The 26,376-nt window shown below is 41.9% G+C and overlaps 2 long non-coding RNA genes and 1 other non-coding gene across 4 annotated transcripts in view; 1 reads left to right on the top strand and 2 right to left on the bottom strand.

The window, feature by feature from the left end:
• Positions 1-26,376, bottom strand: part of LOC147378578 (uncharacterized) — a 73,697-nt gene that overhangs the window by 13,217 nt on the left and 34,104 nt on the right. The window contains exons 1-2 of one of the 2 annotated variants that reach the window (XR_015147924.1): positions 21,360-21,448; positions 18,472-18,603 (exon numbers count right to left, since the gene is read on the bottom strand). This is a non-coding gene — a long non-coding RNA (uncharacterized LOC147378578). Of the gene's footprint in view, positions 1-18,471; positions 18,604-21,359; positions 21,449-26,376 lie in introns of those variants that run through there. The other variant, XR_015147923.1, reaches the window with a different exon arrangement.
• LOC147378579 (uncharacterized) lies at positions 1,939-26,171 on the top strand. The gene is made up of 3 exons (XR_015147934.1): positions 1,939-2,073; positions 3,384-3,485; positions 26,034-26,171. It is a non-coding gene; the product is annotated as an uncharacterized LOC147378579 (long non-coding RNA).
• On the bottom strand, positions 7,701-7,806 carry LOC147378580 (U6 spliceosomal RNA). The gene has a single exon (XR_015153570.1). It is a non-coding gene; the product is annotated as a U6 spliceosomal RNA (small nuclear RNA).

Here is a 26,376-nt window from a genome sequence, read left to right as displayed (position 1 = left end):
TCCATTCCTCTTTAGGATGCTACTGGAGGGCAGGCAGAACCACAAGATTTAATTTCCCCCACCTGGCTTCCTAGAGAGGAATTAATTGTAATCATCTCTATTTCTTTTCTAACTGTTCTATCTTTTATTGACTTTCCAACCTCACTCTTCTCCTACAACTATTTCTAATAAGCAGTTAATTCACTTACAGAATTTCTCATGGTTCAAAAGTATCCAGAAGTGAATTCAGGTATATCAGAATTCTGTGTTAGGGACACATGCATCAGAGGAGGTGTCATGCATCTGCAGTTCCTAAATGGGTCTTGCTATTCCTTGTCTCCATGACTGCAATGTCCTTTCTTCTCTTTGTCTAACTTACTCCTCAGTTTTCAAAATCTCATCTTTTCCTGACTGCTGGAATATATTTTTCAGGGACTTACTTTATCCCCCCTCAGCATTACTGAGACTTGTTCATGCTACTTGCTGTCCACAGCTATTCGGTAGTCCACGCTATGATTATATCACATTTTGTTTATTTCACTGTTAATGGAAATTTCAGCTTGTTTTTGTCTTTTTATTTATTACAAATAATACTGTTATAAACTGTATTCTCATCTCCTGGTGTACATGTGCAAGAATTTTGCTAGTGTCCATAAGTGTGTAGGAATAGAATTGACTGGTCAGTTTTAATAGGTGATGCACTGATTTCTGCTGTGCTGCACTGCATGCCACATCCTCTTGCTCCGTGTCTTTATAAACTCTTGATATCAGCAAGGTTTTTAGAGAAGTTTCTTCAGCATTTCTTGTGAAGCTGGTTTGATGGTGCTGGGGGCTTTTGCTTATTTGTAAAGTTTTTTATTTTCTCTGTCAAATCTGTACAAGAGTCTTGATAGGTAGAGTATTCTTGACTGTAGGTTTTTCCCTTTCATCACTTTAAATATATCTAGCCACACCCTTCTGGCCTGCAGAATTTCTGCTGGGAAATCAGCTGATAACCTTATGGAGATTACTTTGTATATTATTTTTTGCTTTTAATGTTTTATCTTTGTCTTTAACTTCGGTCAATTTGATTAATATGTGTCTCAGTATATTCCTCCTTGGGTTTATCCTGTATGGAACTCTCAGGGCTTCCTGGACTTCAGTGACTATTTCCTTTCCCATGTTAGGGAAGTTTTCGACTATTATCTTTTTTCAAATATTTTCTCAGGCGCTTTCTCTTTCTCTTCTCCTTCTGGGGCCCCCATAATGTGAATATTGCTGTATTTAATGTTGTCCCAGACATCTCTTAGATTGTCCTCACTTTTTTTCATTCTTTTTTTGTTATTTTGTTCCCCTGCCGTGATTTCCACTGATCTACCAGCTGACTTATTCATTCTTCTGCTCATTTATTCTGTTATTGATTCCTTCCAGTGTAATTTTCATTTCAGTTATTGTATTGTTCATCTCTGTTTGTTTGTTCTTTAAATCTTCTAGCTCTTCACTAAACATTTCTTGTATCCTCTTGGTCTGTGCCGCCCTTCTTTTTCTGAGATCTTGGGTGATCTTTACTGTCAAGACTCTGAATTCTTTTTCAGGTAGATTGCCTGTTTCCACTTCACTTAGTTGTTCGTCTGGGGTTTTATCTTGTTCCTTCATCTAGAACATATTTCTCTACTGTCTCATTTTGCCTAACTTTCTGTGTTTGTGGTCTCCATTCCTCATGCTACAGAATTGTCATTCTTTTTAGTTCTGGAGTCTGCCCTCTTATGGGTGAATTTGGTCCAGGGGCTTGTGTGAGCTTCCTGGTGGGAGGGACTGGTGCCTGTCCACTGGTGGGTGGAACGGGGTCTTGTCACTCTGATGGACAGGGCCATGTTAAGGGGTGTGTTTATTGGCAGCTGTTGGCTCAGGATGACTTCAGGCAGCCTGTCTGCTGATGGGTGGGGCTGTGTTCCAACCTTCCTGCAGGCTGTTGGGTGGGACCAGATCTCGGTGCCAAAATGGCAGCCTCCAGGAGAATTCATGCAGATGAGCATTCCCCAGCGCATCTGCCTCCAGTGTCCCTGTCTGCGCAGTAAACCACAGCTGACTGCTGCCTTCTTAGAAAACTCACAGGTAGGTCTGGCTCAGGCTTCTATAGGGTCATTGCTTTGCCCTGGGTCCCAGAGTGAAAGCTTGTGTGAGCCCTCTAAGAGTAGAATCTCTGTTTCCCTCAGTCCTGTGGAGCTTCTGCACTCAAGCCTTGCCTATTTCAAAGCCAAGTGCTCCTGGGGCTCCTCCTTCCAGTGCCAGACCTCTAGGCTGGGGAGCCTGACATGGGGCTCAGAACTCTCACTCCTGTGGGAGATCCTCAGCAATATAATCATTTTACAGTTTGTAGATCACCCACTTGGCAAATATGGGATTTGAATATATCACAAAAATACCCCCCTACCATCTTGTGGCTTTTTTGGGGTAGAATGTCTTTTTTGGTAGGTTTGAATCTTTTTTTGTCAGTGGTTGTTAAGCAGTCGGTTGTGATTTTGGTGGTATCATGAGAGAAGGTGAACTCAAGTCTTCTACCTGCCATCTTGTCTCCAACTTTGACAGTTTTTTAAATTATATGCTGTGTGTTTGTATACACACCTTAATATAGTATAATGGTTAAGAGATTAGGAAAATCTGCTTTCATCTCTTCCTTCAAGTCACTTAAGTGCTCTGAGGTTCAGTTTCCTTATCTAGAAAGTTTTGTGTGTCTTTCAACATTTGCTGGGAAGAAAAGGTCAAAGGACAAGTTACAGAGTCAGGAGAATGAACCCTGGACACAAACCTGGATCTGAATCCTAGCTCTGCCACTGGCTCCCTGAAAGGCCACCAACAAGTTACTTAGCCCTGAGATCTAGTTTCCAACACTGCAAAATGGTTACAGTGCTTAAAGAAATACACAGACATCAGCAAAGTACCTGGCATATGTCAGTGAAGTCGCTCAGTCGTGTCCGACTCTCCGTGACCCCATGGACTGTATGTAGCCCACCAGGCTCCTCCATCCATGGAATTTTCCAGGCAAGAATCCTGGAGTGGGTTGCCATTTCCTTCTCCAGGAGATCTTCCTGACCCAGGTCTCCCACATTGTAGGCAGACACTTTACCATCTGAGCCACCAGGGAAGCCCCAGGCATATGTTAGACGCTTAGTAAAAGTTTCCTTCCATTTCCTAATCCTTTTGCTGTCAAACGTAGGCCATATTCAGGAAGGAGTTTTCAATGCATTCAAGAGCTTGATAAAATTTGATTATAGAATTCTTCGGGATAAAAATGCTTCTGAAACTGTCCTGATTTGTCCAAACTGGAACCATTCATTTGGTTCATTGATTCATTCAATAAATTTTAATTGAGCATTTATAGCTTCATCACAATCAAACTAATGCTCCCACCATAACTCTGCCAGTTGAATGATTTCTGAGAGGCAGTTAAGGAGACCAGCATCCATGTTTCCACCAGGAATGGGCGCTACTTCAGTCACCCAAGCAACAGAGGACTCTCTATTAAGGTGAGAATGAATACCTTATTCTTTTCCCCTCTAAGTAATTATTTGGTTTCTTTTTTCCTTAAACTCAATTGGTAAATTACATGAATTGATTTTTTTTTTAAGTTCTTAAACCTACAGGGAAATTGAAAAAAAGAAAAAGATTGTATTATTTTAAAGTTTTGATGGCCAATAAATGAGGGGGTTTTGTTGTTTTTGATTAATTTGAAAAGTCTACTCAGTTCTCTAAGCATTCCAAGTAACTGAAGGCTTCCTGCATGTATAATTTAGAGTGGCCCTTCACTGCTGTCTTCACCACAGCTCTACTTCTCCCTACTCTGAGCATTTGGCACTGAATGTCTGTCTCTGGAGCTACATTTAGCATATATGTATTTCTCTTACTGGTAAATGTTTGGAAATGTCCCACCCATCAACATTCTATTGCAAATCCCTTTATCTTAAAATTTTGCTCCCAGTATTACAGAGGCATGTTTCTAAGAAACAAATGACACTCCACCTTTGTGACCACCACTTGGAAGGATTGATTCCTTCTAATTACTCACTTTTGTATCAAATGTTTAAAATTATTACTGTATTTTTTTAAACAATAGGGCACCCTAAATTATCTAAAGCTTCCAGCCTCACAAAATCTGGATCTGTCCTCACATTATGGTCCTCCTCAGGTTCTGATATAGAACTTGAACAAAGTGATTGTCTTAAAAAATTTAAGCCACAGGCTTTCTATCAGAGTAAAATGAGAATTCCAGATAAAGAGTAGAGACCAAAAGTGTTTGCTTCCTCTGTACTACTGAGTGGCCTATAGCTATTTCTAAAATAATTCAGTCATTGTACTGCCCACAGATAATTAGATTAGAACAAATAATCCTAAAATTCATATGAAACCACAAAAGACCCCAAAAAACAATCTTGAGGAAGAAGAACAAAGCAGCAGATAACAACTCTCCCAGATTTCAGACTATACTACATAGCTATAGTAACTTAAACAGTGTGGTACTGGCACAAAAACAGACACAGGGATCAATGGAGCAATACAGAGCCCAGAAATAAACCCATGCACCTATGGTCAATTAATCTACAACAGAAATACACATTGGAGAAAAGACAGACTCTTCAAGAAGTGATGATGGGAAAACTGGGCAGCCAACAATGCGATTAAAACTATGAAATTAGAATCTTCCCTCACACCAAATAAAACAATAAATTCAAAATGGTTTAAGACCTAAATGTAAGAATGGAAAGCAAAAAACTCCTAGAAGAGAACATAGGCAGAGCACTCTTTGACATAAATTGTAGCAATATTTTTGGATCAGTTTCCTAAGGCAAAAGGAAGAAGAGCAAAAACAAAAAATGAGGTCTGATTAAGTTGAAAAGCTTTTGCATAGCGAAGGAAACAAATGACATAATGAAAAGATGAACTGTGGAATGGGGGGAGAAAATATTTGCAAATAATGTGACCAACAAAGGATTATCCATAATATGTAAACAGCTAATACAACTTGATATCAGAAAAACAACCCAATCAGAAAATGGGCAGAAGATCTGAATAGATATTTTCCCCCAAAAAACATATGGATGGTTAACAGGCACATGAAAAGAAGTTCACCACCACTAATTCTTAGAGAAATGCAAATCAAAACCACAATGAGATATCACCTCACACCTGTCAGAATGGCCATCATCAAAATGTCTACAAAAAACAAATATTGGAGAGGATGTGGAGAAAAGGAAACCTTTGAGATTCCTCAAAAAACGAATAACAGAACTACCATATGATCTAGCAATTCTATTCCTAGCATTTACCCAGAAAAAAACAACACACTAATTCAAAAAGATACATGCACCCTAATGTTCAAAGCAGTACTATTTACAATAGCCCAGACATAGGAGCAACCCCAGAGTCCATCAACAGATGACTGGATTAAGAAGATGTGATACATACACACACACAATGGAACACTGCTGCTGCTGCTAAGTCCCTTCAGTCGTGTCCGACTCTGTGCGACCCCATAGACGGCAGCCCGCCAGGCTCCCCCGTCCTGGGATTCTCCAGGCAAGAACACTGGAGTGGGGTGCCATTTCCTTCTCCAATGGATGAAAGTGAAAAGTGAAAGTGAAGTCGCTCAGTCGTGTCCGACTCTTAGTGACCCCATGGACTGCAGCCTACCAGGCTCCTCCGTCCATGGGATTTTCCAGGCAAGAGTACTGGAGTGGGTTGCCATTGCCAAACTACTCAGCCATAAAAAAGAATGAAATTTTGCCATTTGCAGCAATGTGGATGGACCTGGAAACTCCTATACTTAGTGGGAAAAGACATACAAAAACATATTCTATAAGATTATCACTTATATGTAGAGTCTAAAAACTAATACAAATGAATATATATACAATTCAGAAACAGACTCACAGATACAGAAAACAAACTTGTGGTTACCAAAGGGGAGAGGTAAGGGGAAAGGGACAGATTAGGGGTATGGGTTACCAGATACAAACTACTATGTATAAAACAGCTAATAAGAATGTAGTGTACGACACAGGGAATTTCGGCCATCATCTAGTAATAACCTATAATGGACTACAGTCAGAAATATACCGAATCACTGCCGTACACCTGAAACTAATAAAATATTGTAAATCAAACATGCTTCAATTTTTTTAAGTAAAATAATAAATATATACACACATAAAAGACAACATAGGCTCAACTGAATACATGTAATCTCATGGAAAACTCCTTGTCCTTGTTTTCCTCTTTGGGCTATGAACTGCTTCAGACCTGGACCAGCATTTACCACCCAGGGCACATCACCTCTTGTAAGTGACCTAGTTTCTTTCAACTCTTTGGCTCTTTATAGCTTGAGGAGTAATCATAATCTCTACCTTAAGGTTTTGAAAGGGATGTTACATACTTGTACTTTTCAGCTTATCTTATCGGACAACTGTTACCTTTTAAGGTGATCTTAGGGGAGCCACTAAAGTTCAGAGGTCACTTCATTACACACAGATATCTGAAAGTCCGGTCTCAGAATCAAACATCAGTATGAATAGCTCATTTGCTCCCCCGTGTATTTCCCTTCCTTTGTATTCCCCATTATTTGTGAGGTAGTTATTTTATTTATATTACAATTTTTAGTATTGAAGTTGGAAAAGCCAGGTGGTTCTTTCAAATTTCAAATAATAGGATTCGCTTTCCCATAATTGCCAGAAGTGAATGCTGTGTTCTTTGCCTCAGTCATGTAAGTTGCACTCATTCATAGGAAAAATGAAGTTAGAGGGAAAAATAGACAGTCATACTCTAAAAACCTGAAACAAGTGGCTCTGCAATTTCAAAGAATTTTCATATACATTACATCATTTTACCCCAAAGCAGCCCTATGAAGGAAGAAGAAACTGACCTCCCACATAACAAATGCACAGCTGAGACACAGATAGAAACCTGACTCTAAGGTCTCAAAAGCTGGGGGTGAAAGGATCTGTTTCAATCACACTCATTGAATTTCATTTTAACCCTTAGTGTCTTCATTCATTTGACAAATATTATTGAACATCTTCTCAATAAGGAGAAGGCAGGGTGTGAGTCTAGCTGAAGACACAAACGTCAGTATACCACATAATTCCTGTGTCTCGGGGAGCTTATAGTCTTTTGGGGGTGGAGGCAAGTGCACAAATAACTCCAGAACTAGACAGAAAGCATGTGCTAGTCAAGAGCGTGACTTAATGCATCACGGGGATCCAAAGATACTGTGACACTGGTTGAGCCTTATTGCCTCATGATCACAAATCAAAAGGTTTCCCTCTTTCTGAGTGAGATTTGCAGTGTTGCTCAAAATGAAAGTTAAGGACCACCTGCACTAGAATCACCTAGAGTGGTTTTTCAGAGAAGGCAGTGGCACCCCACTCCAGTACTCTTGCCTGGAAAATCCCATGGACGGAGGAGCCTGGTAGGCTGCAGTCCATGAGGTCACTAAGAGTCGGACACGACAGAGCGACTTCACTTTCACTTTTCCCTTTCATCCATTGGAGAAGGAAATGGCAACCCACTCCAGTGTTCTTGCCTGGAGAATCCCAGGGACGGGGGAGCCTGGTAGGAGGCCGTCTATGGGGTCGCACAGAGTCGGACACAACTGAAGCGACTTAGCAGCAGCAGAGTGGTTTTTACATAAAAACTCCTGGACTCCAAGATACCAAAATAAAAGTCTCTTGGAACCCAGAAAATTTTTTAAAAATATGGAATGCTTCATGAATCTTCACGTCATCCTCACACAGGGGCTATGCTAATTTCCTCTGTAGGCTTGAATTTTCGTATTTATGCTGCCATAGCAAGCATGGAAATTTGTAATTCTGACAAGCTTCAAGGTCATTCTGATGCACATTCAGGATTTAGATTTGGGTCTTTAAAAGCATATACTCGTATATATATAAGAATATTTTTATAAAGTAATATGAAGATTAAATCATAAGATGCCATTCACTTTTGTCATACTCATTTACTCCATTTAACACTGCCCCACGCATGTTGATTCATTAGAATACTATTAGTCTTGGAAATACTTTTTTATTACAAAATTCTCCCTCTCTCTCTCTCAAACTCTTTCCCTTCCTCCCTCCCCTTTTGTCATCTATTACCAAACTCTGTAATACATTTCCTTAATTTCTCAGTCAAAGAAAAACTGTTACTGACATCCCTGCACAGTCCTGGTGAATTTGCATCAGCGTTCATACTAAATATGTTCTTCTGTGTTTTCTTGAATTAAGTGTGCTTGCAATGTGCAGCCTTTCCACATAGCATTTTCTGGTGCATTCTGGTAAATAGTTTTGACTAATAGTGCTATCAAAATATATAGTGCAGCTGCTGCCATAAGAAATATAAAGAGCATCATGTTGGATGTTAAATTTTTTAAGCAACTCAAGATGACCATAGGGAAAAGGTTCTAACAAAGGGAAAGGATCAGCAGAGGTTCAGGGTGGCGGAGAGCTTTTGACATTAGAAAGGGATCACAAACATACCTCTACCAGGGAGGATGAACCAACGAGTGGTAATGGGAAGAACCTATGGTTTGTGAGGTCTGGGGATTCGAAGAGAAGAAAAAGCCCACTTAAGAGGGATTTGACCAAAAGAGCTTGTCCACTTAAGTTCCCCTGGAACGGACATGGCCACAGTTAACAGGGAACACTTTCAGTGCTGCTAGGATTACCCGTCCATACCCAGCAGTGTTTCACTGTAGTCAAAGGAAACAGCTACAAGATGCTAAAGCAGCAGTTCTTAAACCTCAGAGAATCACCTGGAGAGCTTGTTAAGACGGAGTCCTGCGCCCCACTGCCAAAGATTCTGACTCAACAAATCTGGGGCAGGAGAATTTACATTTCTCCTTCCCACCAAGGAAATCCTTAATAAATGTAGAGACACCACAAGGCTTCTAGGTGAGCCTTGATGCTACTGGTTCTCAGAGTACACTTCGACCAGCACTGTTGACTATCTGTACTAATGGAACAGTTTTTTCCTTACATTAAAATAATGTGTATTCATAGCATCAAACCTGAACACTGTGTCCATTATTTGCATCATGGTTGAAGAAACTTAGGCAAGAAGAAAACCAGTTGGCATGGCACTATTGTTCCTGAAACATAATTATGTCTTACAATTACCTAATCCTCTGACCATCAATCACATCTATTAATCTTTTATTGCTGTTGCCTTGTCCACATATCATGGAGGGTAGGGGTAGAATCCAAATGTTAATAAGTGTTAAATTACAGAGTTTTAAAAATCAAATCAAAACAGCAAAAATCATGAAAAAAATAATTCATGAAAGCTGACAAGCCTTCACCCTTAATCACCATCCCAAGGTTAAATAATGATCAGAATTCTTTCAGTTGAAGTACTTACATTGCATCTTGATGTTTGACTATCATATAAATATAACTGAGCTATTAGAATCTATTTTTCATTGCAGATGAAATTGATGTATCTTTGTGTGGTGTAGTCTGACACAGTAAAATTGTTACTGTCTAGGTAGGATATTCATAAAAATGTAATTATCGTAATCAGAACAGTCTTTAAGCTCATGAGAGGGGATTGCCAGATTCATGATTGGCAGTTTTCAATCACTTCATGTATAATAAAGAAACTTTTTAAAGCAACCCTAGGAATCATTAATATCTTGGAGGGAAACTATTCTGATCAAATAACACAGGGTGTTGGGAGATGGTGGTAAAAACTCAAGCTGGCCTCCTCTTCCAGGTTTGGGCAGGACTGGAGGGAGCCATTTAATATATTTCCTTAAGTTTACTCACCAACAGATTTAATTAGCAGTGCTATTTGCTGGCAGAGTGCTCTGAAGAGAAGAGAGCATGGAAGGACCACTGTTCCTGACTAAAACGCATTGATCATTTTCCTGCTTGAGTTTATAACTCTTTAGAGAAGTAGCCCCACATTGCCGTGCATGTGCCCTGCCACCTGGGGAAGACGCAGCACGTGCCATCAGTAGGATGGGGCCCTTGGTTGGCTGGAGTCTCCAGTGTGCTCAGTGTCCCAAATTCTGGCTTAGGCAGCATGTTTAATAAATGTAGGAAAGGAAAGTGAAGTCGCTCAGTCGTTTCTGACTCTTAGCGACCCCATGGACTGTAGCCCACCAGGCTCCTCCGTCCATGGCATTTTCCAGGCAAGAATACTAGAGTGGGTTGCCATTGCCTTTACCCAGGTATCGAACCCAGGTTTCCAGCATTGCATTCAGACACTTTACCGTCTGAGCCACCAGGGAAGTCCTTAATAAATGTAGAGACACCACAAACAATCCCATGCTGGTGGGCAAGAGAAATAAAATCCAACAAAATGAAGTCAACAGGCTGTTCGATTTGAAGGAGAAACTAATCTTCTCAAATGAGAAAGCAACCTTTTTATTTCCACTGTCACTTTTAAAATTTTCCAGTGAAGGAATGTTCTTTCCCTGCCGCTGGATGAAAACCTCCATAACCCTATGCTAGGACTGGTTTTAAATCACTCCCAGGTAACAAGTCCCACAGCCACTTAAAGTCTCCGACAGTCTCAATTAATAAGTGAGAAGAACCAATCCTGTGTAATAATCAAATCCTGGAATCAGATTTAAAAGCAAAACTTTTCCCTTTATTCTCTGGGGCATCATGCAGTCCAGAAGCCAGGGACAGGGGCAAGGTCCATCTTTTCCTTTATTCTACCTACTCCTTCCAATTATCTGCCCCATTTCAGTAAATATGGTTGTTCTAAGGTCAAAGCAGGAGAAGGAAGAAGTAAAGGAGGGTGGGGTGAGGGTTCTTAATTGACTAGCTTTTCTATTTTTGGGCTAAGCTAGTGTATTGAACCCACTCCAGTGTTCTTGCCTGGAGAATCCCAAGGACGGGGGAGCCTGGTGGGCTGTCGTCTATGGAGTCCACACAGAGTCGGACACGACTGAAGCAACTTAGCAGCAGCAGCAGGGTATTGAAAGTTGCCTCTTTTTGGTGTGGGGAGCTCTCAAAGGGAGCTTCAGATACCCACCATCCTTTTCTCACCTGAGCTTCCCTGCTGCTAAGTCGCTTCAGTCATGTCCGACTCTGCGCAACCCCAGAGACGGCAGCCCACCAGGCTCCCCCATCCTGGGATTCTCCAGGCAAGAACACTGAAGTGGGTTGCCATTGCCTTCTCCAATGTATGAAAGTGAAAGTGAAGTCGCTCAGTCGTGTCCGACCCTTATCGCCCCCATGGACTGCAGCCTTCCAGGCTCCTCCATCCATGGGAGTTTCCAGGCAAGAGTACTGGAGTGGGGTGCCATTGCCCTCTCCTAGATCAGCTAAAACTTCCTTAGCTCTGGGTCAAAACTCCAGCTTATCCCTTCAAAAGCCTGAGAGCCCCTCTAGGTGGCCCTATTGGACAGTAACAAAGTTTCCTGTCTCTCTCCCTCCCTCTCTTCACCCCCACCACCCGCCTCGCTCCTCCTACTTCTCTCTTTCTCTCTGCCAACACTGGCCCACCCAGTCCAGCCACTTCTCCTTTGTTCCCAAACCCCAACCACCAGTACCCTCCAAGCTGCACGAGGCGTATGTAAAGCTCTCTGAAAGAAGCCTTTTCCAGGAAAAAGCAACTTTGGAGTGGGAGGGGCTTTCAGATTATCTTCCTCCAGAGAAACCTCATCACATATTTTCCCTCCCCGTCTGCAACCCCCTTTTAGTTATGGGGAATAGCTGAGTCCAGCACCAGCTGTAACATCCTGGAATCTTCCTGGCACCACTTTCCAACACTATTCACTCACTGGGAAAGCTTAGCCTGGCCCTTCTTCCTCTTAGAAGTGGTCCTGCCCTCAGGCATTACTGGTTCTGCCCAGAAGGTGGTCCTGAATCGGTTCCGTTAACAGCCCACTTGGCTGCTACGCTAAGTTCGGCTTTCCACTCAGCTTCTTTCAGTAACAAAGGTGATATTTTGACCTCTATCCGCTACTTTCCTGTTTCTCAATTGGTTCAGAATCCAGGTGAGGAAGATGGGAACTATTTATTAAGCCCTCCTCAGAGGCTCATCCTTTTACCTTGAATGTACCCAAAGGATTGGAGTCATGTTACCAGTTTTTTGGATAACTCCTTTAAAGTTTTCTATCTTTTTATGGCTCTTCTTTTCAACTTGTCATGTATTTTATCTTGATGTAAGAACTATTTGACATCCTGAAATGTGTCAAATGGGAAATAATTAGCTAAAAGCTTTTAGAGTTTCCTTGAGGAGTAATTGATTATAACTATTTGATGGCATATATATAGCCATAAAATGAGGATCTTTAACATAAAGCTTTAAAATATTTCTGGAAGAAAAATGACTTTCAAGGAGACTCAGATTCTTCCTGGTTTTGCCAAAGACTAGCTATATATGATTCTTGCATAAGTTGCTCCACCTCTCCAGACCCAGTTTTTTTCACTTACACAATGAAGTTGTTGTTCGGTTTCTAAGTTGTGTCCGACTCTTTGCGGCCCTGTGGACCACAGCATGCCCGGTTCCTCTGTCCTCCATTATCCCCCACAGTTTGCTCAGACTGATGTCTGCTGAGTCGGTGAGGCCATCCAACCCTCTCAATCTCTGCCATCCCCTTCTTTTGCCTTCAATCTTTTCCAGCATCAGGGGCTTTTCCAATAGAAGGAAGAGTTTGGCTTAAAAATCTCTCTGGTCCTTTCCCACCTATTACCATGAACCTGTGAGATCTTGAAAGGACCTGGGAGAACATTTCTGTTGCTCAGCAGGCTACACTGGTGACGGGGGGGAAGGTTAACACCGCAGTCTCCCTTGGTGTTCGTGAACGCGTCCATGCTCTGCCTACTCAGACATAAACACTTGGTGTGTCCATATGTATGCTGAGACACCTAGGTGGGGGAGATTTGATTCTGGGCCCAGGGAACTTGTGAGTATGAAGGAAAAGCTACACCACTCAACAATACTGCTAAACACCACTTGTTGTTTTACTTACCCAACAAGTTACCCAAAGTTACTGAGCACCTACAATTCTATGGAAAAAAAAAAACAAAAAAACATGGGATTCGGTTAAGGAAACAATAGGTAGAGTTTCCTCTCAGAGCACCAGAGTTACATATGAGGGACAGACCTACAGGAAGCCCATAGACGGGATGGGTTGAAAGTGGAGTGAAGGCCCAGTGATGGTCCACAGCTTTGGGCCTGTGCTTCCAAAGACAAAAGACATTTCCATTAGGATAATGATGGCAGTGCTTCTCTTTTCTCTTTCCCCCCCCCCTTTTTAAAGACACAACTATCAAGATTCAGTCCGTTTACAGCTTGACTACTGAATAGAAAAATGTGTCTATAAAATACCTTGTAGTTATAAAAAGGGGTAAGGCTCACAGAAGCAGATAAATATATCTATTCACCTGTCCCAAACCATTAACAATCTTATATCCAAGAACTGTCTGTCCTCTTCTAAACTTTATTTCTAATATTCTGGCTACATAATCAGATTAAAAAATTTTCAGAAGATCAAAGTCCTACCTCCATGAAAAACTATCCTTAAGCACAAACATTCTTTATGGCATTTCAGACCAGCTCTGAGACTCTGAACCAGAAAGATGGTTGCAAGTGCATTTATCTGGGGTAGCAAACAGTAGAATCAAGTAAAAGTTACGTGTCAATGCAGTTTGGCAAGTATCTCCCGAGCGCCTTTCATGTGCCTGGCTCACTGCACTAAGGACACCAAAGATAGCAGAGATTCTGGTACGTTCTCCAAGCCACTGCTGCTGCTGCTAAGTCACTTTAGTCGTGTCCAACTCTGTGCGACCCCATAGACAGCAGCCCACCAGGCTCCCCGTCCCTGGGATTCTCCAGGCAAGAACACTGGAGTGGGTTGCCATTTCCTTCTCCAATGCATGAAAGTGAAAAGTGAAAGTGAAGTCGCTCAGTCATGTCCGACTCTTAGCGACCCCATGGACTGCAGCCTACCAGGTTCCTCTGCCCATGGGATTTTCCAGGCAAGAGTACTGGAGTGGGGTGCCATTGCCTTCTCCGTCTCCAAGCCACAGTGTCAGACAAACAGCAAGCCTGCTGCCTGATCCACCACTTGTACACAGCGAGCCTGCCCCCAGTGGGCTCAAATGTTGCTCTTTGCTCTTACCTATCTCCAAAGCTGAACACTGACCCTGCCTTCTTCCTTTCAGTGACTTTTCCAAGATAAGCTACGCTCAACTACTTAAATGCATCACGTTATGCAATTTTAAAGGCTTTGAATTTTATTGTGCTAATGGACATTTAAATTACTCAGAATTCTAATCAGGTAGTTTTTCCTAGGGAGGTAGGCTCTGCCTTACTGTATATAAGTATTGACCATGTTGAAATGCCTTCTAGGCAGGATCCCTATGGGAAGATGTTTCCACTGAAAACATAGGTAATTCTGCTTATTTAGCAAAGGAGAAGGGACACCACCTGAGACATGTCCAAAACAATGAGACGTGTGAGGAAAACCTCCAAGTAGGCAGAGAAGTTGGAAGGGGTTGTGTCATAATTAAGGTGATCATATTTTCCTAAACAGACCCAAGGGCAGATGGCCTGACACATGGTCTGAAAACATGATTATTTGAATTCTGGGAGGTATGATCACCATCTTCACAGTGAATGAAGCCAGTGAGACCGGCAGCTGTTCAGGGTGAAAGTCATCAACAATGAGTCTCTGTACTTTGAAGGATCCATAGGAATGGGTGGGAAGCCTGCTGATGTCATCCACTTATTAGCCAGGGCTTCTTCACACAGCACAAAGGAGGTTTGTTACCAAGGGTTTCATGGAACCACTCACTGTCATCACCTTGTTTACAAGGACAAAGGTGCAATCTACAACTGACCGAAAAACAATAAAACTTTGCTTCCAACAGTCTGGGAATGCAAAATACAAGCAGGAGCATCATGTTATTTATCAATTAAAAAAAAAAAATAGAACTAGGAACAAGCACAGGACAGATCATCAGCTATCCTTTGCTTTTTTCAGTTCTATAGCTGCTCCTTAGATTTCAAACATCATACCTTTTAAAAAAATTAAATCCTCATCACTGCCCGCTAACTTTGTGCATTCAATTTGAACACTGGGAATTGTCTTCTTGCAAAGGAGGAGATTCAGACATTCCAGTTCTCCTACTTAATACGGATATTATGTCCAGCAAAATGTAACAGGAGAAGTTTCCCTTTGTTGCCAATACTCAAAGTCAACTCTTGGTTATGTGCTTTGAGGACGAGACGGGAAAATATTTCAACTCCAATTCTTATCACCAACACAGAAGGTTTAGGCCTCTATCTCTACTTTTAAGATGCTGTGTGCTTTTTCAATTTGTATCTAATCAAAAACTGATTTGATTTAAAATATGACATCAAAACAAGTTAATTTTGATGATTCAATGATTTGTGCTATCTGTATCATTATGTTAGCTCTAGTAGTGTGCTTAACAAAGACTTTGACTCAAGATAAAAGTTTATAGGGGTTTCCCCCCTATATCAGGGCTTTAAATAGTGAGCAGAAACACAAAAGAAATTTATTTGAATATACCTGGTGTGTTATTTATAGCTGCAAATGATCAACTGAAAGTGGTTTAAATACACCTTTTAAAATAATCTCACATAAGAAGTCTGGAGGCATGGCATTTGCAAGGTTGTCTAATCCAGTGGCTCCATGACTTACTGAGCATCTGGACTCATCCCGCATTTCCATCCCATCATCCTGGACACATTGGTGTTAATCCTTAAGCTTACTCCCTTTGGTCAGAAGATGGCCACTGAACACCAAATAACAACCTCACACTTCATGTAAAAAACCAAAGATGACAAGAATCCTCATAAAGAAGGAAAGAGTTTCCCAGAAACCAGGCACTTTGGAAGAAGTGGCCAGACTTTTTAACAGGAAGCAGGCTCTGTCAGTGCATTAGACAGGTGAGACGGATGGTAGTTGAACAGACAACCAGCAATATCACCACAGGTGGGAATTGAGAAAATGCTTACTTACATATATTGAGGTTAATGGAACCTTCTGTGAGATGAGCTTACAACTGAGTAACCATTTCCTAATCAGTTAAAATAGTACAAAGGAGAAGGTATGTATATGAGGTATGTCTAAGGTGCATATAGCTTGATAGTTAAGTTGAGGGGCAGTCAAAAATGAACAATTTTCTAGTCAATGCCTGCTACAATCATATGCTTTCCAATGAAATTACGTAAGCTTGGAATTATATTATATAACCTACAAAGTGTCTTGCCAAAAAAGCCAAGCCAAGTCAGATTAAACTTCTAGAGCTAATATTCAGCTTACAGGATGTACAGGGAATAAAGGAATTTGTTAAGCAACATCTCAGTGAACTAATCAGCAAAATCCAAAAATGGAGGGAATTTAAACCTGATTAGATATTTGATCATATTAAGGAATTTTTATCAATATTTTTGAGTACTATTAAAGTATTGTGGCTATGTTTTGTTTTGCAAGTACACCTCTTTACTTTGCTAGTCACTTAATCCAAACTGAAGCTATGTTTTTAAAAAGAATGCATATCTTTTAGAGACACATGCTAAAATACTTACCACAGAAATAAAATGACATCTGAGATTTACTTCAAATGCCTCAAAATAACCCAGTGGGAGTAAGGGTGGAGGTTAAAGTTGGGGAAATGACAAGCTAGGAGGATTTATAGTCACTTATTCCCTAGCAGTAAAGCCTCTTCATTCTGAGAAGGTATAATATAAATCTAGTGCACACAGAACCAAGAAACTTAATTCTTAGGTTTCATTTGCTTTCTCTAAGTGCAGCAAAACCAAAAATCAAACCTCTTCACAGCAATCAGCCAGTTTTGCTCCAACAGGAACTCAATTCAAAAAAAAAACAAAAAACAAATGCAACATGCACACAATAAACAGCACAGACAGGATTCAAATTCTCAAAAACGAGTGATGAAGACACCCTCTAAGCTCCAGATTATTTGCAAAAGTTCCATGAGCTCGGCCCCCAGTAAACCATCTAAGTAATACAGGACAAAGCTGTGATCTGATACATTTAGGTATTTTCTCAGCTATAATCTAAGCCATCTCCTAGACTTCTACTTAAGTCATCTTGAGACTACCTCAAGAAACTAGTTTAGTTCTCCCTTTTACCAGGGTGAAATAGTAACCAGAGGCAGGGAAAAGTTGGGGTGGGAATTGTCCAGCAAGGACCATAAAGGGCTGAAGGAGACAATTGTTACCTGGGTATTGTTCTACCTTAACAACCTTTTTACTCTCTGACTCCATCCCTCTTCATCTCCCACCTGGGCTTGTATTGTGCTCACATCCTCTGGCTTCCCCAAGCCTTTCTCATCTCTTCCCTCTCTCTAAATTTTCAATACTCCCAAACTCAATTATAAATTGCAAAATTAAGGTTCCAATTACAGTAACATGTAATAAAGCACTACTAGAATCTTAGATTTGGTTGATCCCCTCAAGCCATCTCCCATCAGAATTCTAATTTCCATTCTCTCCACGTGCTGACTTAATCTCTTAGGATTCTAATGGACATTCTCAGCTCACAGTCCTAAGGGCCCATCATCTCATGTTCTTTCTCATCAGAATGCTCAGAGGTTGCATCCTAGAGAGGTAGTTATTAATATGCCTTCAATAACAGAAGCTAAGGAGGGGCTACGAAGAAGAGAAAGGCATGCCTGATCATTCTGATTTACTTTAATGTAATAATGATTCCCAGTTAAAGGAATAATTTGGTTAGTGCTTGGGACCGAGCATGGTACAATTACTTGAACAAGGTACCGGTGAGCTTTGCTCCTCTGCTGCTGCTAAGTCACTTCAGTCATGTCCGACTCTGTGCAACCCCATAGACAGCAGCCCACCAGGCTCCCCCGTCCCTGGGATTCTCCAGGCAAGAACACTGAAGTGGGTTGCCATTTCCTTCTCCAATGCGTGAAAGTGAAAAGTGAAAGGGAAGTCACTCAGTCATATCCGACTCTTAGTGACCCCATGGACTGCAGCCTACCAGGCTCCTCCATCCATGGGATTTTCCAGGCAAGAGTACTGGAGTAGGGTGCCACTGCCTTCTCCGCCACCTTGATGAAAATTTTGTCACAGAAATCAAGACGCAGGCTTTACAATGTATATGATATAAGGTTCATGTAATCTAGACAGTTCCATAAAAGTTATTCCTTCACGGTGGTTAAGATGACTTAGGACACCCCCAGTTCTAATTTTATACCCCGCCTCTCAGATAATATGGAAATGTTTCAAACCATCGGACTTTGGGGCAGGAATATATTCTAGAACAAGTCTCTAAACCTTACTGGTCATCAGAATCACCTAGGATTTTTTCCCCCCCTGTCCTGAAGCCCTACTGAATCAGATCCTTAACCAGAGTAGTGGCTAAAGAAAGTAAGTAACTGAGGTAGGAATGTTTTTAAACTCTCCATGAAATTCTATTATTGGTCAGGTTTGGGTACTATGTTGAGAGCACATAGTACCTCCCAGTACCTTCTGAGTCATGCCACTTACCTGCTCAGAAACATAAAGGAGACAGAGAAGCCCCAGCCTGCTTCCCACCTGCCTGACAAAGTGCTTCGCTTCTCTGCAGTCCAGGCCACCCAATTCAGCTATTCCTACTTCCATGCAAGCAGGTGATTCCTCCTGTAGAAAAAAAATAATAATACATTTACTAGGACTCTAAATATGGAGCTTTACAAATAGCTAGTTTCATTTACCAATGAAAACATTTTTGCAAGGTTGGTATCACCATCATTTTGTAGCTGGAAAACCTGGGGCAGAGATGATTCAAGTGTGATTTTGCCCGGTTTCCCCCATGGTTCACGGAGAGCAGATCTGGAACCCAGCACTGTGGGACAGGAGTTACTGACGTAGTCACTTATACCCTGTTCCCACCTCTGTTGGAGACTTACTGGATAGAAGGAAAATAAGATTTCCCTCTTCCTTTCCTCTCTGGAAGGAAACCTAGCTTTTTATTCCAAAGCTCAGGAGTCTCTCATGCTTTAGGTGTAAGAACTTTAAGAGCTTCTTTATGGTTGAGAATTCTTGGCTCTTCCAGAAAAGAAGCTGGAATTATCCTCAAGAGGGAGGACATGGAAGGCAGTGTTTCACAGGGAAGACAGCTGTGCCCCTACCCTGAGAAAATGGGTTCCCAGAGGCTGGAGTCAGGCATGGACATGACTTGCACCCAAGTGTGTAGAGCAAGTCAGTTTTCCACTGCACCACCACAGCTGCAAAAAGGCAAAGGACGCTCTACCCTCAACCGAACTCAGGCAGCTGTCCCACCTCAAAGGGGAATCCCAGAAAGAAAAACGGAACTAACATTCACTTCACACACACAGTATACCTAGAACGTCCGCCCTCGAGCTCAGGGCACCTTGAGAGCCTTCAGGAGCGAATAGTGGCCCTGCCTGGGCAAGTTTCCCTTTTCTTTCCCATCCCCCAGAGCTAGCTACTGAGATGCACAAAAGGCTATACTGTATACAGAGCCCTTGGGGTCACACTCAGAGACCTTAACTACCTGCTCATGGAATGTGCTCATCTGCTCACAGATTCATAGCATCTGATTCATCAAAATAAATAAATAAGATGAGTGAAAGAGGCCAGACATGACAGAACACAAACCCTATATTCGATTATACAAAGTCCAAAAATGGACTAAAAACCAACCCAAAATGATAGTGGTTAGTACAATAGTTACCTTTGGCCAGGTACCAATTGGGAGGGGGCCCAAGGGAGCCTTCAAGGGGGCTAGAAACATTCTTTGGCTTGATCCAGATAGTAAATACTCAGGTGTAAACACATGTGAAAATTCATTGAGCTGTGCCTTTAAGATATGTACACGTTACTGTTATGCAAGCGTTAACTCCACAAAATAAGTGCATGATAAAAGCAAATTAGCCAACAAACTTGGATACTAAACAATAACCTACAAGATCCACCAGCTTCAGCTTGCCTGCTACTGGGGCCACTTAATCCTCTCTTGCTGACTCAATCCTTTTCTTGTTCCTAAAATCAATCTGGCTCCCTCCACCAAAACCACACAGGAAATTTTGAAAGGCAAAGGAGAGCACTCAGCCCAATAGGGTAATCTGCAGCATGATGTGGGTGTGCAGACGTGACGGCCAGACTGCCCAGGTTCAAAATCCCTCCTCTGCCACTTTATGATTACAGCCTTAAGCGGCTTACTTAAATTCCCTATTCCTCAGTTTCCTGATCTGTGTAATAGGTTTAAAAGTTGGGATTAAACAAGATTAATCCATGTAAAGGCATTCAGTAAATACCCAATATTGCCAAGCCTATGATAAGCACGTTGCCAATATTTTCTCATTTAATTCTTAGAGCAACCTTGTCTGATAGATGGTGTTAACCCCATTTTAAAACGAAAAAACGGAAGCTCTTAGAGGTGAAACTTGCCTAAGTCTACCTGGTTGGAAAGGGGCAAAATTGGGGTTTGAACTCAGGTCTGTTCTGTCTTTTCCTGTTAGGGGGCTTACCTGAACATCACCTGGGTCCTCCTAAACCCTGTGTTCCACTGGCTTCCTCCTGTGCCTCCCTGCTGAGACTTGACCACATGGCCCACCCTTCAGGGAACTTTCTAGTCCTTCAGATTCTGCCTGAGCCCCAGGTTCAGAGTAATCAGCCTAAGTAATAGGCATCAATTGGATCAAGATGGTGAATTGAACACATAAGATCACGTTCCCTTCCACCCCAGTTTTCTTACAATGACAGGTGCAAAGCGTTTTTAAAGAAGAAATTCACATAGCACTGTTAAACAGGAAAAGGCACTATTATCAGAAAAATTTGAAATATTTGAAAGATAAAATTTAACAACATTGAAAGAGTGAAGAAAAATCACATCCCCAAACTGGCTGCTGAAAAACCAAATAAATGATTAAAACAATGGAAAGAGCAAGTCAAGTTCCACACTCGGAGGGACATTTACAATAATACAGAAGGCAGCTCTGAATCAACCAACAGGGTACCTTATTAAAGAACTGTATTCAGAACATGGGGTCCATTGGCCTTCCCCTGCCCCTAAACTAGCAGAAAGAAAACATCAGAGGGACGTCAGAGAGTGATGGGATGCAAGAAGACAGGAGGAAGTGTTAGATGACAAAGTAGCTCCTCAAGGCTCACAGTGTCCACAGCCGGCCCCCGAGTGAGGCCTTCCATTGCTCTAGCATCAAAACAGAGAAACAGTGCAAATGTGTGGTGGACCGGTTTTCTATTGTGGCCATAACAATCTTCCACCCTGGCTTCAAACAGCACAAATTTATCACTTTACTGTTCTGTAGATTAAAAGTCCAGGACTAAACTCAAGGTGCCAGCATTCCTTTCTGGACATTAGGGGAGACTTTGGTTTTTGCGTTTTCCAGCTACCAACAGCCACCACATACCTTAGCTCATGGCCCCCTTCCCCCATCCTCAAAAACAGTAACACTGCGTCTCTCTGACCCCTCTGTATTAGTCACGTCTCCCTCTGATCACAGCTGGGAGAGCTTCTCTGCTTTTAAGGAATCATGTAATTGGGCCCACCTGGATAATACAGGCTAATCACCTTTTCTCAAATTGTCTAACTTAATCATATTTGCAAAGTCTCTTTGCCATTTAAAGGAACATGTTTATAAGTTCCAGGCATTAAGCTATGGACATCTTTCCAGCCATTTTTCTGCCTCTCACATGTGTTTACTGGGTGCCTGGCAGATAACTCTGCTTTCTGGTTTGGCAATTTGAGTGTTAACTGTTCCATCCAGGACCTGAATTTGGAGTGACCACAAAGACTGGCAGCAATGACCTAACCAGACTGTTCCTACAGAGTATCCTTGTTTGTGGCCCCCTTGCATCCTGCTGGTTTTCCAAGCTTGATTTTCGGCCTTCAAGGTAATTCTGTGAGCTGCCCAATAACCTGCCAATAAAATGTTTTTTACACAAATTAGCCAGAGCCAGTTTCTGTTACTTATAATCAGAGAAGAGGCAGATTAGCATCAGACTTCTCATCAGCAATCTTGGGTGCTAAATTCTGAAAGAAAATGATTTCATACCTAGAAATCTATAAAGGCAAACTTACAATCAAATATGAGAGCAAAATTGGAGACATTTTTAACATACAAGGATTCAGAAGTTTTGCCACAATCATACTATCTCTAAAATAATTACAGTACTCAGAAATGCACTCAAAAAAAACAACAATGTCAAAAGATAGTCCAAAGAAACAGACACTGTGAGACAAAAGAGAAAAAAAACTGAGTCAAAACCAACAGTAAAACTTGACTAGAACATGTATAACCATGAGAAAACTTGATCAGTCTAATAAAAGACAGCAAGAAGAAACAGAAAAAAAAAAACTGAATAGAAAACATAAGCCAAGATAATATGAGTATATTTAAATATATTAGTAATACAAAATGTGAATGAGTTAAGTTCCCATATTAAAAAACCAAGTTTTGATTTGGATTTTAAAAAATCCAGCTATATGTCATTACAATTAAAAAGAAAGATGGCTATTTCCAGATGATAAAAATCACAATTCACTAACAAGACATGAGAGTCAAAACACTTATTCTCTTAGTACAGAATTATTAAATTCTACAAGCAGAAGGCCTTAGAAATATAAGATTAGGGCTTCCTTCCCTGGTGGTCCAGCGGTTAAGAATCTGCCTTGCAATGCAGGGGACACTGGTTCCATCCCTGGTCTGGGAGGATTCTACATTCCAAGGGGCAACTAAGCTCGTGTGCTACCACCACTGGAGCCTGGGAGAGCCCACGGCTGCAGCAAGAGAGGCCACTACAGCGAGAAGCCTGTGCACCACAACCAAAGAGCAGCCCCTCACTCCACAACTAGAGAACGCCCTCATGCAGCAATGAAGACCCAGTGCAGCCAAATAAATAAATACTAAATAGTTTTTAGAAAAAGAAATACAAATTGATCAATCTATATTGATGTTAGAAAACTTTAATACATCTCTTTGAGAAATTCATAAACCAAACAAAAAAAATATTTTAAGCTAGTGCATTTGAGTAATGCATATAACCACTTGGAACTATGCCTTGCTGCTCACACTGTTCACTAAACCCTGGGCAGATAAGGCGTGACCAGGGAAGTTGGAAAAAGACTTGAGGAGCTGTGGGGACTGCAGACATATTTATCCTCTCTGGGCAGGCGCAGCAGCAACAGGGAGTCTTCAAAGACTACTGATACACTAAATCAGACCAATGTGGTCCATGGCCAAGTGGGCACGCAGGCACAGGGCTACCAAGGTCAGCGATATTATTGTTTACAGACACAAGGTATGAGGCCATGAGAGAGTGGGACAGGAGAGCCTGGCTGACTCTGTGTTGTCAGTTCATTTCCTCACAAACTACACCCTTGTAAAGGTCCCAGGGACTTCCATCACACAAAAGCCAGCTGTCTTCATCTTACTCCATCTCTCAACAGTAATCGACACTTGATGCCCCCTCTCCCCAAAGTGCTTTCTACCCGAGCTCCAGAGATGCCATGTTGTCCTAACTCTCCTACTGCTTTGAGGAGCCAGCATGCCCACAGCTGCTTGGCTGGTCCTCCTCCTATTCCCGACCATTAGCAAGGTAGTCCAGGCTCAGTTTCTTCTTTTTTCTCTCTTTACACAACTTTCCTAGGTGGTCTCACCCAGTTCTCAGTCTTTAAGTGTCATCCCTATGCTAATGACTCCCAGATTTACTTCTCTAGTCCTAAACTTTCCCCTGAGCTCTGGATTCCTGAATCCAGCTTTACTTGAATATGTAACAGGCATCCCAAATTTAACATGTCCCAAACTGAATGCTTGAGTTTCCCTACATACAAAAATTTTCCCTACATACAAAAAATTTCCCTACATACAAAAACTCCCCTAAAATTTGTGTTGTCTCAGATTTTTTTTTTATTGTGCTAAAATACAAACAACATATCATTTACTGCTGTAACCATTTTAAAGTATAAAATTTCATGACATTTAGTATATTGACTGGAAAAGGCAATGGCAACCCACTCCAGTACTCTTGCCTGGAAAATCCCATGGATGGAGGGGCCTGGTAGGCTGCAGTCCATGGGGTCGCTAGGAGTCGGACACGACTGAGCGACTTCACTTTCACTTTTCACTTTCATGCATTGGGGAAGGAAATGGCAACCCACTTCAGTGTTCTTGCCTGGAGAATCCCAGGGACAGGGGAGCCTGGTGGGCTGCCATCTATGGGGTCGCACAGAGTTGGACACGACTGAAGTGACTTAGCAGCAGCAGCAGCGGTTTATTAACAATGTTGTACAACTACCTCTATTGTCCAGCTCCAGAATTTTTTCATCGCCCCAAATGGAAACCTCCATTAACCTGTCACTCTCGAGTTCTTCCTCCCACCCTGCTGCTGCTGCTGCTAAGTCGCCTCAGTCGTGTCCGACTCTGTGAGACCCCATAGACGGCAGCCCACAAGGCTCCTCTGTCCCTGGGATTCTACAGACAAGAATACTGGAGTGGGTTGCCATTTCCTTCTCCAATGCATGAAAGTGAAAAGTGAAAGTGAAGTCGCTCAGTCGTGCCGAATTCTTAGCGAGCCCCTGCCAAATACCAATCTATTTTCTGACTCTATAGATTTGCTTATTCTGGATATTTCACACACATGGAAACATACAATATGTAGCCTTTTGTGTCTGGCTTCTTTTCACTTAGCATAATGTTTTCTAGCTTCAGCCATGTTGTAGCATGTATCGGTATGGCGTTTCTTTTCATAGCTGAATAATAGTTCACTGTACGGATTATTACACTTTGTTTATCTTTTCATCTGTCGATGCATGTTGGGCTATTCCACTCGTGCACACCAAAGTTCTTCCAATGCCCCCTACTGTCTCCCTCATCAATCATCTCTCTCTCAGTCAGTGACGCTACCACTGACCCAGTTGTTTAGATCCCAAAGCAAGGAGTCATCCTTGACTTCTCTCTGCCCCTGGTCCCACCCCACCCCAATATCCAAACCACCAGCTAGCCCTAACTGTTACAACATCCAGCTAGGTCCCAATTTGGGTCACATTTCCACACTTTCCTGGCTCCCACCTAGTCCAAGTTACTGTCCCTCTGGCCACAACTAAAGATCATTTTGCTCCCTTTCCTTCCCCTCCCATTCATTTCCTGACAACAATCAAAATTATCTTCTGTAAATATTAATCAGCTTATGCCACAGCAGTGCTGAAGACCCTTCAATGGCTTCCCATTACACTGGAATAAAATCTAAATGTCTTGCTATAGCCAACAAGGTCCGTATGAACCAGTCCCAGCCTACCTCTGTATCTTGCATACATTCTCCAGCCACATTAGTCTCTCTTGGAGTCTCTCCCACACCAAGCATTTTCCTGATTTAGGGCCTTTCTACTCTCAGAACTTCTGCCTGAACACACACGTTCCCCTTAAACTTTGCTTGGCCTCCTCCTCACCTCTGCAGAGAGTCCTTCCCTGATTCTCCTTTATGAACTAGAGCTCTTACCCCTCATCTCTCTAAGCTCTTATCTGTTGGGTTTTCCTCTCATACAACTTAGATAGAATGCTATAAAATTGTATATTTATATCTGTTTGTTATGTCTTCCCCTACAAGAACGTAAGTTCTAAGACAGTAAGTATTTTGCCTTCAGCCAAATCCCCAGGGCCTAGAGCAGTACCTAGCATATATGAGGCATCCAGTAAATACTTGTTGCTTGAATAATGAATGAATTGCATTATATACACACACAGAAAGAGTACTTTGTGCTCAGTAAACAGAATACCCATCCTTTGAAATATCCTTGAACATTGAGTAGGTCATGAAGCACTCTTAAGCATGTTGGTGAGAGCATAAATTACTGTTAGCTTTCTGGTGAATAATTTGCTACTGTTTACCCAATTTTAAAATGCAAATATCCTTTGAACCAGTGCGTGCCTGCTCAATTGCTCAGACATGTCCGACTCTTTGTTACCCCATGGACTGCAGCGTGTTTCCATGGAATTTTCCAGGCAAGAGGTTGACATTTCCCACTCCAGGGGATCTTCCTGATTCAGAGAATGAACCCACATCTCTTGTGTCTCCTGTATTGGCAGGCGGATTCTTTACTACTGCACCACCTGGGAAGCTCATCCTTTGAACTAGTTGCTGCTGCTACGTTGCTTCAGTCGTGTCCGACTCTGTGCGACCCCGTAGACAGCAGCCCACCAGGCTCCCCCGTCCCTGGGATTCTCCAGGCAAGAATACTGGAGTGGGTTGCCATTTCCTTCTCCTAGTACCATATATTAAAAAGTCGTTCCTTTCCCCATGAATTTGATTGGCACTTCTGTGATAAATCAAATAATCTTCTATATGTGAGCCTATTTTTGCACCCTATTCTGTTCTGCTCATCTATCTGATCAATTTCAGTGATGATGGAGATTCACATGGATCTGAGGA

The sequence above is a fragment of the Bos grunniens genome, chromosome 2 (genome assembly GCF_055505025.1).
Source record: "Bos grunniens cultivar Pamir isolate PY7600 chromosome 2, Bosgru_T2T1.0, whole genome shotgun sequence".
Lineage (NCBI taxonomy): Eukaryota > Metazoa > Chordata > Mammalia > Artiodactyla > Bovidae > Bos > Bos grunniens.
Note: the sequence above shows the minus strand (reverse complement) of the source record. Positions and strands in the feature narration are given on the sequence as shown.